The sequence below is a fragment of the Mustela nivalis genome (genome assembly GCF_964662115.1).
Source record: "Mustela nivalis genome assembly, chromosome: 6".
In the NCBI taxonomy this organism is placed as follows: Eukaryota; Metazoa; Chordata; class Mammalia; order Carnivora; family Mustelidae; genus Mustela; species Mustela nivalis.
The window spans coordinates 122,831,752-122,846,044 of record NC_139025.1 but is presented as its reverse complement, the minus strand read 5'-3'; positions in this window follow the sequence as shown (position 1 = coordinate 122,846,044).

Genomic DNA, 14,293 nt, shown 5'->3' with positions numbered 1-14,293 from the left:
CACTAAATGAGAACATGCAGCCAAGAATACTTTATCCAGCAAGACTGACATTCAAAATGGATGGAGAGATAAAGTTTCCAAGAACAGCAAGGCTTAAGAGTATGTGACCACTAAGCCGACATTGTAGGAAATATTAAGGGGGGTTCTATAAAAGAGGAAAAATCCTAAGAATATCACTGAACATAAATATATGGAGACAATCTACAGAAAGAAAGACTTCAAAGGTAACACGATGTCTATAAAAACGTATCTATCAATAATCACTCTCAATGTGAATGGCCTAAATGCACCCATAAAATAACACAGGGTTGCAGATTGGAAAAAATAACAGGACCCAACCATATGTTGTCTATAAGGGACCCATTTTGAACCTAAGGATACACCCAGACTGAAAGGGAAGGGATGGAGAAGCATCTTTCATGCCATGGGCCTCAAGGCCGGGGTAGTGGTTCTCATATCAGATAAATTGGGTTTTAAACTAAAGACTGTAGTCAGAGATATAGAAGGACACTAAATAATTCTTAAAGGGAATATCCAGCAAGAAAATCTAACAATTGTAAATATCTATGTCCCCAATATGGGAGCAGCCAATTATATAAGAAAACTATTAATCAAGATAAAGAGTCATATTGATATGAATACATTAATAGTAGGAGATCTTAACATGCCTCTCTCAGCAATAGACAGATTATCCAAGCAGAAAATTAATAAAAAAACAAGAGCATTGAATGATACACTGGACCAGATGGACCTCATAGATATATACAGAACATTCCACCCTAAAACAACAGAATACTCATTCTTCTCATGTGCACATGGAACCTTATCCAGAATAGAACACATTCTGGGTCACAAAACGGGGCTCAACTGATACCAAAAGATTGAGATTATTCCCTGCATATTCTCAGATCACAATACTTTGAAACTGGAGCTCAATCCCAAGGAAAAGTTCAGAAGGAACTCAAACACCTGGAAGCTAAAGACCACCTTGCTTAAGAATGCTTGGATCAACCAGGAGATCAAAGAAGAACTGAAACAATTCATGGAAACCAATGAGAATGAAGACACTTCAGTCCAAAACCTATGGAATACAGCAAAGACAGTCCTAAGGGGGAAATACATAGCCATCCAAGCCTCCCTCAAAAAAATTGAAAAATCCAGAACACAGCAGCTGTCTCTACACCTTAAAGAACTGGAGAATCAACAATAAATTAAGCCAACTCCACACACAAGAAGGGAAATAATCAAGATTAGAGCAGAGCTCAATGAGATAGTAACTAGAGATACAGTAGAATGTATCAATGAAACTAGAAGCTGTTTTTTTGAAAGAATCAATAAGATCAATAAACCATTGGCCACACTAATCCAAAAGAAAAGAGAGAAAGCCCAAATTAATAAAATTATGAATGAAAAGGGAGAGATCACAACTAACACCAAGGAAATAGAAACAATCATCAGAAGTTATTATCAACAGTTATATGCCAATAAGCTAAGCAACCTAGATGAAATGGATACATTCCTGGAAAACCATAAACTCCCAAAATTGAACCAGGAAAAAATTGACAACCTGAATAGGCTGATATCTAGTAATGAGATTGAAGCAGTGATCAAAAACCTCCCAAAAAATAAGAGCCCAGGACCTGAAGGATTCCTTGGGGAATTCTACCAACCTTTCAAAGAAGAAATAACACTTATTCTCCTGAAGCTGTTTCAAAAAATTGAAGCAGAAGGAAAACTTCCAGACTCTTTCTATGAATCCAGCATTACCCTGATGCCCAAAACAGGCAAAGACCCCACCAAAAGGAGAATTGCAGATCAATATCACTGATGAAGATGGATACTAAGATTCTCAACAAGATCCTAGCAAACAGGATCCAACAGCACATTATAAAGATTAGCCACCATGACCAGGTGGGATTCATCCCTGGGTTACAAGGATGGTTCAACATTCACAAATCAATCAGTGTGATAGAACAAATCAATAAGAAAAGAGAGAAGAACCACATGGTCCTCTCAATTGATGCAGAAAAAAAATTGACAAAATTCAACATCTATTCCTGATTAAAAGGCTTCAAAGTATAGGGATAGAGGGAAAATTCCTGAACTTCATAAAATCTATCTATGAAAAATCCACAGCAAATATCCTCAATGGGAAAAAGCTCTTAGCCTTCCCGTTGAAATCAGGATTATGAAAAGGATGCCCACTCTCACCACTCTTGTTCAACATTGTATTAAAAGTCCTAGCAACAGCAATCAGACAACAGAGGGAAATAAAAGGTATCCAAATTGGCAATCAGGAACTCTAACTCTCTCTCTTCGCAAATGACATGATACTTTATATGGAAAACCCAAAAGACTCCACCTCCAAATTACTAGAACTCATACAGCAATTAAGTAATGTGGCAGGATACAAAATCAATGTACAGAAATCAGTGGCTTTCTTATACACTAACAATGAAAAGACAGAAAGGGAAAGTAGAGAATCGATTCCATTTACTATAGCACCAAGAACCATAAGATACCTGGGAATAAACCTAACTAAAGAGGTAAAGGATCTGTACTGTAAGAACTACAGAACACTCATGAAAGAAATTGAACAGGACACCCAGGAGTGCTGCACCACCTGGCAGGTGGACCGCTCAGATGTATACAGTGTGAAGTCAGGGATCTGAACGAAGCCAGGGAAACAAGGGAGGAAACAGTTTGTTCTTCTGTGAGGGCTTTCTGAGACCTGGTGGCATGATCTCCCCACTCCCAGTCAACAGAGCAAGGTGACACCACTTTCATTCCCCCATCAGTGCAGAGACTTCAGGGAGCAAAACAGCACCACCTAATGGAGACCAGAGCTGCTTACAGCAAGCCTGCCTCACTGGGCCCTACAGGTGTGTCTCCACCAAGGTGTGTGAGCCATTAGGCTGATATTAATCAGTGCAACAGGCACTCCCTCAGAAGACCAGCACAAACCCTTTGCAAACACCAAGTCTCCTATTCACAGAATGATGCAGAGCTTCACTTCTGGGGGGAAATAGAATCCGGCTCCCTTTTTATCTTGATTTATTATTATTATTATTATTATTATTATTATTAGTTATTTTATTTTTAACTTTATTTTCTTATTTTTCTTTTAAAAAATTTATTGGATCTAGCTTCAATATGCAGACAAAAACACACCTAAGATCTATAGTTCTTCTCCCCCTCCTTCCCCTGGGCAAAATGACAATGAAGGAATTCAACAGAAAAGAAAGAGCAGGGGTGTTCCTAGGTGGTTCAGTAGTAAAGGCTCCACCTTTGGCTCAGGTCATGATTCCATGGTCCTGGGTTTGAGCCCCCACATCAGGCTTCCTGCTCAACAGAGAGACTGCTTTTCTTTCTCCCTCTGCCTGCCACTCTGCTTACATGTGCTCTCTCTATCTCTCTGTCAAGTAAATAAAAATATCTTTAAAAAATTAAAAAAAATAAATAAATGAACATGAAGTAATGGTCAGGGACTAAATGGATACAGACTTAAGTAAGATGCCTGAACTAGAACTTAAAACAAGAATTATGAGTATACTAGCTGAGCTTGAGAAAAGCATGGAAGACACTAAAGAATCCCTTACTATAGAGAGAAAAGAAGTAAAATCTAGTCATGCTGAAATTTAAAAGTCTATAACCAAGATGCATCATGAATGGATGGCATGATGATGAGGCTAGATGAAGCAGAGGAATGAATCAGTGATCTAAAAAATACAACTAAGGAAAATAATGAAGTTGAAAAGAAGAGGGAAATAAGCATATTAAATCACGAGTGTAGACTTAGGGAACTCAACAACTCCTTAAAGTATAAATAACATTCATATCATAGGAGTTCCAAAAGATGAGAGAAAGATAAAGGTGGCAGAAGGTTTATTAGAATAAACTATAGCTGAAAACTTCCCTCATCTGGGGAAGAAAACAGACATCAAAATCCAAGAAGCAAAGAGAACTCCCTTGAAATTCAAAAAAGGCCAGCCATCATCAAGACATGTTACCATAAAATTCACAAAATACACAGACAATGAAAAAATCCTGAATGCAGCAAGGGAAAAAGAGTCCTTAAACTACAAGAAAAGATAGATCAGGTTCACAGCAGATCTGTCCAAAGAAACTTGACATTCCAGAAGACAGTGGTAGTATTATTCAAAATTATAAGGGAAAAATATGTAGCTAACAATACTTAATCCAGCAAGCCTGTCATTTGGAACAGAAGGAGAGATAAAGAGATTCCAGACAAACAACAACTAAGTGAATTTGTAACCACTAAACCAACCCTGCAAGAAATATTAACAGGGACTCTTGGGGGTGGTGGAAAGAACGAAAAGCAACAAAAATTAGAAAGGAACAGAGAGCATCACCAGCAATACCTACTTTACAGGTAACACAATGGCATTAAATTCATATTTATCAATAATCACACTGAATGTTAATGGGCCAAATGCTCCAGTGAAAATACATAGGGTAAAGGGGTATTAAAAAAACAAGCCCATCTATGCTCATGCTGCTTACAAGTGACTCATTGTATACCAAAAGGCATCTGTACTTGAAACTGAGGGGATGGAGAATCATCTATTCTGTTAATGGATATCAAAAGAAATCTGGATTATTCATAATTATATCAGACAAACTAGACTTTAAACCAAAGATTGTAATAAGAGATGAGGAAGGTTGTTATATCGTACTTAAGGGGTCTATCCAAGAAGAAGATCTAACAATTATAAATATTTATGTCCCCAACATGGAAGCAAATACATACATCAATTAATTAAAAAAATAAAGAAACTATTTGATAAAAATACAATAATAGTAGGGGACTTTAGCATGCAGAAGAATGAAATTGGACAACTTTCTTACACCATGCATAAAAATTAATTCAAAATGGATGAAAGACCTAAATGTGAGACAGAAAACCATCAAGATCCTAGAGGAGAACATCCTCTTTGACCTTGGAAACCCTTTTATTAGACATTTCTCCAAGGGAAACAGCAAAAATGAGCGATTGGGATTTTGTCCAGATAACAAGCTTCTCCACAGTGAAGGAAACAATCAATAAGACTATCAAATTAGCCTAGGGAAGACTATAAAAATTAGCAAATTAAAATTAGGCAAATCAAAATTAGCCTAGGGAAGATGGGAGAAGATATTTGTATGTGACATATCTGATATAGGGTTAACATCCAGAATAAAGAACTTATGGAACCCTGCACCAAAAAAATAAGTAATCCAGTTAAGAAATAGGAAGAAAACTCCAGGGGACACTTTTTCAAATACATTGATATGGCTAACAGACAAATGAAAATATGCTCAATATCATCATTGTTAGGAAAATTCGAATCAAAATTATAATGAGACACCACATCATGTCTGTCAGAATGGCAAAAATTAACAACACAGGAAACAACAGGAGTTGGTGATGCAGAGAAAAGGGAACCTTCTTACATTGTTGGTGAGAATGTTGTCTGGTGCAGCCTCTGGAAAACAGCATAGAGATTCCTCAAACAGTTAAAAACAGAAGCAACTGATGAACCAGCAATTGCATTAGTAGATATTTACCCAAAAGATACAAAAATACAGATTCAAAGTCATACTTGCACCTGATGTTTATAACAGCATTTAACAATAGCCAAACTATGGAAAGAACCCAAATGGCCATTGACTGATGAATAGATAAAGAAGATTTGGGGGAGATTATATATATATATATATAAAGAAATATATATATATATATATATATATATATATATATATATATATATAAAGAAATCTGGATTATGAGTATACTAGCTGAGCTTGAGCTTGAAATTCAATATATATATATCCATGTATATTCATATATCCATATATATTCATATATATGAATATATATATGTATATATATAGGAATATTGGAATATTACTCAGCCATCAGAAAGAATGAAATCTTGCCATTTGCTACAATGTGGGAGGAGCTAGAGTGTATTATGCTAAGTGAAATAAGTCAGACAGAGAAAGATAATACCATATGATTTCACTCATATGTGGAATTTAAGAAACAAAACAGAAGAACATATGGGAGCAGGGAAAATAGAGAGAGAAAAACAAACTAGAGACTCTAAATAATAGAGAACAAACTGAAGGTTGATGGAGGGAGGTGGTTGGGAAGTGGGCTAAAATGGGTGATAGGTATTGGGGGGGCGCTTGTTATGATAAAGACTTGTATGTCAGTGATGAACTGCTGAATTCTACTCCTGAAATCAATATTGTACTGTATGTTAACTAACTAGAATTCAAATAAAAGTTTGAAAGAGAGAGAGAGAGAGAGAGAGACCTTTCTTGCTTAAAAGAAAATAGAAAGATATTACAATCAAATAGAGTGTCTGAATATCTATTGAATCTTAGATTTTTAAAAGAAAGTACAATATGATCGGGCTCTCTGCTCAGTAGGGAGCCTGCTTCCTCCTCTCTCTCTGCCTGCCTCTCTGTCTACCTGTGATCTCTGTCAAATAAATAAATAAAAATCTTTTAAAAAATAAATAAAAGAAAGTACAATATGTACTTTGGGGCCAATTAAACACATTTGAATGTGAACTAGATATTAGATGTTATTATGGAATGACTGTATTTTTTAGGTTTGATAATGGCACTGTGATTATATAAAAGAATATCTTTATTTTTAGAAGGAGCATAATGAAGTATTTAAGGGCAAAGAATGTGTCTACTTTATCTGACAGGATAATCAGTCAAAAACAGGTGAAAAAAGGTTTATCAAAAGTAGTAAAGACTAATAAATTGTTTATTGTTTCTATTCTTTCAGCTTTTCTTTGTAGCAGAATTTTTCAAATAAAATGTATAAATGCAATAATAATGCACCATTATAAGCTAGCAATAAAAAAGTACAAATGTGTTTCTATATATGAAGTAACAAGTGATTTCACTACACTAATGAACTAAGAGGGAAAAGTAATTTCAACATTGTTTTATACATTTCAGTGTATAAGTCCTGTACCTTATTAAGTCTATCAATTAGTTTATACTATTTTGATGCTATTGTAAATGGAATCATTTTCTTAAATTCCTTTTCAGATCATCACCACTAGTTTATAAGAATACAACAGATATATTGTGACTTTTATGTTCTGAAAATTTGTTTTATTTGTTAATTAGCTTTAATGTTTTTTGAGGGATGATTTTTTTGTATATGTAATGTCATGATATCTGTGTATAGTTTTACTTTTGCCTTTCCAATGGTGATGATTTTGTTCTAAAATAATTTTTTTAGGTGATTCTTTCTTTTCTAATTTCTCTGACTAGAACTTCCACTACCATATTGGATTCAAGTGGTGAAAATGGGCATTCTTGTCTTGTTCCTAACATTAGGGGAATAACTGTTAGCGTTTACCACTGAGTATATTAGTCACAGGCTTTCCCTATATAGCCTCTGTTACACTGAGGAAGTTCCCTTCTATTCCTTGCTTATTAAATGTTTTCAGCACAAAAAAGTGGTGGATTTTGTGGGGACAAAAGGATTCATCTGTTGAAAATTACAAAATATTTATGAAAGAAATCAAAGATCTATATAATTGGAGATATATTTTGTGTTCATGGATTAGAAGATTCAGTAGTAAAAATATCTTCTTTCAAAATTGATAAATAGATTAAATGTGATTCCTTTCAAAACCTCAACACGATTGTATAGATAGTTATTTTAAAATGTATATGTGAAGGCAAAGGAACTAAACAATTCTGAAAAGGAAGCATAAAGTGAAAGAAATCACTCTTTCCAATATTAAGGCCTAGTATATAGTTACACTAATCAAGACAGTGTAGTATTGCAAAGGGATATACACATAGATTATTGGAACAGAAAGGAGAACACAAAACAGTCCCTCACAAGTTTAGCAACTTGTCTTTGACAAAGATAAGACAATTCAGAGGAGGAAGGACATCTTTACAACAAGTGTCCCTGTAACAACTGGATATTTATAGACAAAAAATGAACTTTGACCTCAACTTCATATGTTATACAATAATTAATTCAAAAAGGATAATAGATTTAGTGTAAATTGCAAAACAATAAAACTTTAATAAAATAACATGGGAAAAAATCTTTGACACCTGGGGCTAAGTGAAAAGTTCTTATATATCACCTCAAAGTACAATCCATAAAAGAATAATTTTTAAAAATTTTTTTTATTTAAATTGAACTTATTTTAACATGTAGTATGTAATTAGTTTCCAAGGTAGAGTTTAGTGATTCATCAGTTGCATATAACACACAGTATTCACTACAAAAATTGCCCCCCTTAATGCCCATCACCTAATTATCTCATTGCCCCAACCACTTCCCTGCCAGCAACCCTCAGTTTCTTTCCTATAGTTAAGAGTCTCTTATGGTTTGCCCTGTTTTTATATTATTTTATTTTTCCTTCCCTTCTCCTATGTTCATGTTTTGTTTCTCAGACTCCACATATAAGTTAAATCATGTGGTATTTTTCTTTCTCTGATTAACTTATTTCTCTTAGCATAATACAAAAGGGTAATTTGATAAATTGGACTTCCTCAAATTTAAGGCCCTTTGGTCTACAAAAGACTGACAAGAGATGAAAACTACAGACTGAGGTATATCTTACAAAGGAATCATATCTGACATACAAAACAATTTTCAAAGGCCAACATTTTTATTTATTTATTTTTAAAGATTTTATTTATTTGATAATTTTGTTTATTTGATAGCAAGAGCAGGGGAGGAGGGGCAGAGTGAGAAGCAGACTCTGCAATGAACAGAAAGCCCGATATGAAGCTCAGTGTGGGGCTCTATCCCAGGACCCTGAGATCATGACCAAAGCCAAAGGCAGATGCTTAAGTGACTGAGCCACCCAGGTGTTCCAAAGCTCAACATTAAAAAAAAAATAAATAAACAATCCAGATTAAGGAAGATGATGGCAGAGTAGGACCCTAGGCTAGTCTCATTCCATGAACACCCCATGATAGATAACTACTAAATCATTCTAAATGCCCCAGAAATTGGCCAGAAAACCAGCAGAACAATCTCACAACTGAAGGTAGAGAAGAGGCCACACTGAAGAAAGGAAGTGTGAAGACACACCTTGGGAGAGGAATGGACTGTGGCTTCAGTAATAGAGAGGGAGCCATGGTCATGAAGAAGGGTGATTAGCACCCAAGACAGCCCACAGGAAGAAGACAAATCCCAATAGCAATTGGCTTGGAAAGAGAGAGGGACCAAATCTCATTAGGGCTTGCAACCAGCAGGACTTAAAGCTTGGTGTTTTCGAGGTCAGTTGCTTGGCTCAAATACAGCCCAGCATTGGCAAGTCTCCTTGTTCCAGTGTGGTGAGTCCCTTCCCCCAGTATACCAGCCCAAAATCTGCTAACACTGCATCTCCTGACCTGGGAGTTTGGAAGAGCCTCGATAACTGGCAGGAATGGCAACAGGTCTCATTTCATAAGCAGACCAGGGCACACATAGTAAAAACTTGCCACATTCAGGCAAGGGACCAACCACTGCATAAAATAGGCAAAGAGAGCAGTTTCATCTGACTGGCCTGAAAGATAAAGTGGCCAGGACACAAAAGCAGAGAACATGAATCCCACATTAAAGACATTCCCTTAGGAGTCTCTGGGTGGCTCAGTGAGTTAAGCCTCTGCTTTCGGCTCAGGTCATGATCCCAGGGTCCTAGGATCGAGCCCTACATCAGACTCTGCTCAGTGGGAAGCCTGCTTCCTCCTCTCTCTGTTCCTGATTCTCTGCCTACTTGAGATCTCTGTCTGTCAAATAAAATCTTAAAAAAAAAAAAAGACATTCCCTCAAGGGCTAGTCCTTGGGTGATAGGGGACACTACATAGTATGGCCCTACAGGAGTGTGTTTTTGTTTTTTCCCCATAAGGCTATTACCCTCAAGAACAAAAGACAGAGCAGACTTTCCTAGCATAGAGAAACAGGCAAAGAGACATAGACAACATGAGAAAAAAGAAAGATTTATCCAAATGAAAGAACAGGACAAGGTCATACCTAGAGATCTAAGCAAAACAGATATAACTGACATGACTGATGAAGTATTTAGAGCAACGATCATAAGGATACTCACTGTACCAAGATGTATTAGTTAAAATGGAAAAATACAGCAATAAAATATTTTTTAAAGGATCAAGACAAAAGAAGACAGTTATCAACCCTCTGTTTCCTGAGATCACGAGTCTCTTATGATTTTTCTCCCTCTCTGCTTTCACCTTGTTTCATTTTTCCCTCCCTTCCTCTATGACCCTCTGTCTTGTTTCTTAAATTCCTCTTATCAGTGAGATTATATGATAATTTACTTTCTCTGATTGACTTACTTCACTTAGCATAATACCCTCCAATTCCATCCACATCATTGCAAATGGCAAGATTTCATTGTTGTTGTTGTTTGATGGCAGCATAATATTCCAGTGTGTGTGTGTGTATCACATCTTCTTTATCCATTCTTCTGTTGATGGACATCTAGGCTCCTTCCAAAGTTTGACTATTGTGGACATTGCTGCTATAAACATTGAGATACAGATGCTCCTTTGGATCACTACATTTGTATCTTTGGTGTAAATACCCAGTAGTGCAATTGGTGGGCCATAGAGTAGCTCTCTTTTCAACTTTTTGAGGAACATCTGTACTGTTTTCTGAGTGGCTATACTAGCTTGCACTCCCACCAGCAATGTAGGAGGGTTCCACTTTCACCACATCCTCACCAACACCTGTCATTTCCTGATTTGTAAATTTAGCCACTCTGACTGGTGTAAGGTGTTATCCCACTGTGGTTTTGACTTGGGTTTCCCTGATGCTGAGTGATGCTGAGCATTTCTACATGTGTCTATTGGCCATTTGGATGTCTTCTTTGCAGAAATGTCTGTTCATGTCTTCTGCCCTTTTCTTGATTGGATTGTTTGTTCTTTGGGTGTTGAGTTTGATAAGTTCTTTATAAATTGGATACTAACCCTTTATCTGATATGCCATATGCAAATATCTTCTCCCATTCCATCGGGTGTCTTTTGGTTTTGTTGACTTTTGATCTTGATGAAGTCTAGTAGTGCATTTTTGCCCTTGCTTCCCTTGCCTTTGACAATGTTACTAGGAAGAAGTTGCTGTGGCTGAAGCAAAGAGATAGCTGCCTCTGATTTCCTCAAGGATTTTGATGGATTCCTTTCTCACATTGAGGTCTTTAATCCATTTTTTAGTCTGTTTTTTGTGTGTGGTGTAAGAAAATGGTCCAGTTTCATTCTTCTGCATGGGGATGTCCAATTTTCCCAAAACCATTTGTTAAAGAGACTGCCTTTTTTTCGTTGGACATTCTTTCCTGCTTTGTTGAAGATTAGTTGATCATGTAGTTGAGGGTCCTTTTCTGAGCTCTCTATTCTGTTCTATTGATTTATGTGCCTGATTTTGTGTCACCACCTTACTGTCTTGATGATTACAGCTTTGTAAGAGAGCTTAAAGCCTGGAATTGTGATGTTCCCAGGTTTGGCTTTCTTTTTCAATATTCCTCTGGCTACTCAGGGTCTTTTTTGTTCCATATAAATTTTAGCATTATTTTTCCCATTTTTGTGAAAAACGTTGATGGCATTTTGATAGGGACTGCATTAAATGTGTAGATTTCTCTAGGTAGCATAGACATTTTCACAATACTTGTTCTTCCAATCCACAAGCATAGAACTTTTTTTTTTCCATTTCTTTTTGTCTTCCTCAATTTCTTTGATGAGTACTTTATCATTTTCTGAGCACAGATTCTTTACCTCTTTGGTTAGATTTATTCCTAGGTATCTTATGGTTTTGGGTGCAATTGTATATGGGATCAACTCCTTAATTTCCCTTTCTTCTTTCTTCTCAACGTATAGAAATGCAACTGATTTTTGTGCATTGATTTTTATATCCTGAGAGTTTACTGACTTCCTGTATGAATGCTAGCAGTTTTGGGGGTGGAGTCTTATGGGTTTTCCACATAAAATATCATATTATATAAAAAGTTAGAGTTTGATTTCATCTTTGCTGATTTGGATGCCTTTTATTTTTCATTTTCTGATTGCTGAGGCTAGGACTTCTGATACTATGTTGACTAGCAATAGTGATAGTGGACATCCCTGCCATGTTCCTGACCTTAGGAGAAAAGCTCTCAATTTTTCCCCATAGAGAGTGATATTCTTTGTGGGTTTTTCATAAATGGCTTTTATGATATTGAGGTATCTATCCTCTATCCCTACACTATGAAGAGTTTTAATCAAGGGAAGATGCTGTATTTTGTGAAATGCTTTTTCTCCATCTATTGAGAGTATCATATGGTTCTTGTTCTTTCTTTTAATAATGTACTTATCACATTGATTGATTTGTGGATATTGGACCAATATCCACAAATTCCTTGCATCCCAGGAATAAATCCCACTTGGTCATGGTGAATCATCTTTTAAATGTACTGTTAGATCATATTGGCTAGTATTTTGGTGATAATTTTTACATCCATCTTCATCAGGGATATTAGTCTGTAATTCTCCCTTTTGATAGGGTTATTGTCTGGTTTGGGGATAAAGGTAATACTGATCTCATAAATTGAGTTTGGAAGTTTTCCTTCCATTTGTTTTTTTAGAACAGTTTTGGGAAAATAGGTATTAATTCTTTAAGTGTTTGGTAGAATTCCCCTGGGAAGCCATCTGGCCCTGATTTCCTGTTTATTGGAAGTTTTTTGATTACTGCCTCAACTCCCTTATTGGTAATGGGTCTGTTCAGGTTTTCTATTTCTTCCTGGTCCAGTTCTGGTAATTTATATGTTTCTAGCAATGTATCCATTTCTTACAGATTGTCTAATTTGCTGCATATAGTTGCTTATAAAATGTTCTTACAATTGTTTGTATTTCTTTGGTGTTGGTTGTGATCTCTCCTCTTGCATTGATGATTTTTTCTTTTGATTTTTAATACATCTGGTTAGGTGTTTGTCCTTTCTCTTTTGTTTTTAATAAGTCTGGTTAGGTGTTTATCAATCTTATTGGTTCTTTCAATAAACCAGCTCCTACTTTCATTGATCTGTTGTACTATTCTTTTGGTTTCTATGTCATTGATTTCTGCTCTGATCTTTATTATTTCTCTTCTCCTGCTGGGTTTAGGCTTTATTTGCTGTTCTTTCTCCAGCTCCTTTAGGTGTAGGGCTAGGTTGTGTATTTGAGACCTTTCTTGTTTCTTGAGAAAGGTTTGTATTGCTATATACTTTCCTCTTAGGACCATATTTGCTGCATCCCAAAGATTTTGAACAGTTGTGTTTTCATTTTCATTTGTTTCCATTATTTTTAAAAGTTCTTCTTTAATTTCCTGGTTGATTGATTCATTCTTTAGTAGGATGCTCTTTAGCCTCCATGTATTTGAGTTCTTTCCAACTTTCCTCCTGTGGTTGAGTTCTAGTTTCAAAGAATTGTGGTCTGAAAATATGCAGGAGTGATCTCAGTCTTTTGGTTCTGGTTGATGCCTGATTTGTGACCCAGGATGATCTATTCAGGAGAATATTCTATGTGCACTAGAGAAGAATGGGTATTTTGTTGCTTTGGGATGGAATGTTCTGAATATATCTGTGACGTACATCTGGTCCAGTGTGTCATTTAAAGTTCTTATTTTCTTATTGATCTTTCACTTAGATGATCTATCCATTTCAGTGAGGGGGGGTAGTTAAAGCCCCTTACTATTATTATATTATTGTCAGTGTGTTTCTTTGATTTTGTTATTAATTGGTTTATATAATTAGCTGCTCCCATGTTAGGGGCACAGATATTTAAAGTTGTTAGATCTTCTGGTAGGACAGACCTTTTAAGTATGATACAGAGTCCTTCCTCATCTCTTATTATAGCCTTTCATTTAAAATCTAATTTGCCTGATATAAGGATTACCACCCCAACTTTCTTTTGATGTTCATCAACATGGTAAATTTTTTTCCACCCCCCCCTCCACTTTAAATCTGGAGGTGTCTTTGGGTCCAAAATCAATCTCTTGCAGACAGCATATCAATGGGTCTTATTTTTTTATCCATTCTGATACTCTGTCTTTTTTGACAGGGCATTTAGCCCATTTACATTCAGGGTAACTATTGAAGGATATTGAAGGATGAATTTAGTGCCATTGTCTTGTCTGTAAGGTGACTGTTACTGTATATTGTCTCCCTTCCTTTTCTGGTCTATAGTACTTTTAGGCTCTCTCTTTGCTTAGAGGACCCCTTTCAATATTTCCTGTGGGGCTGGTTTGGTGTTTGCAACTCTTTTAGTTTTTGTTTGCCATGGA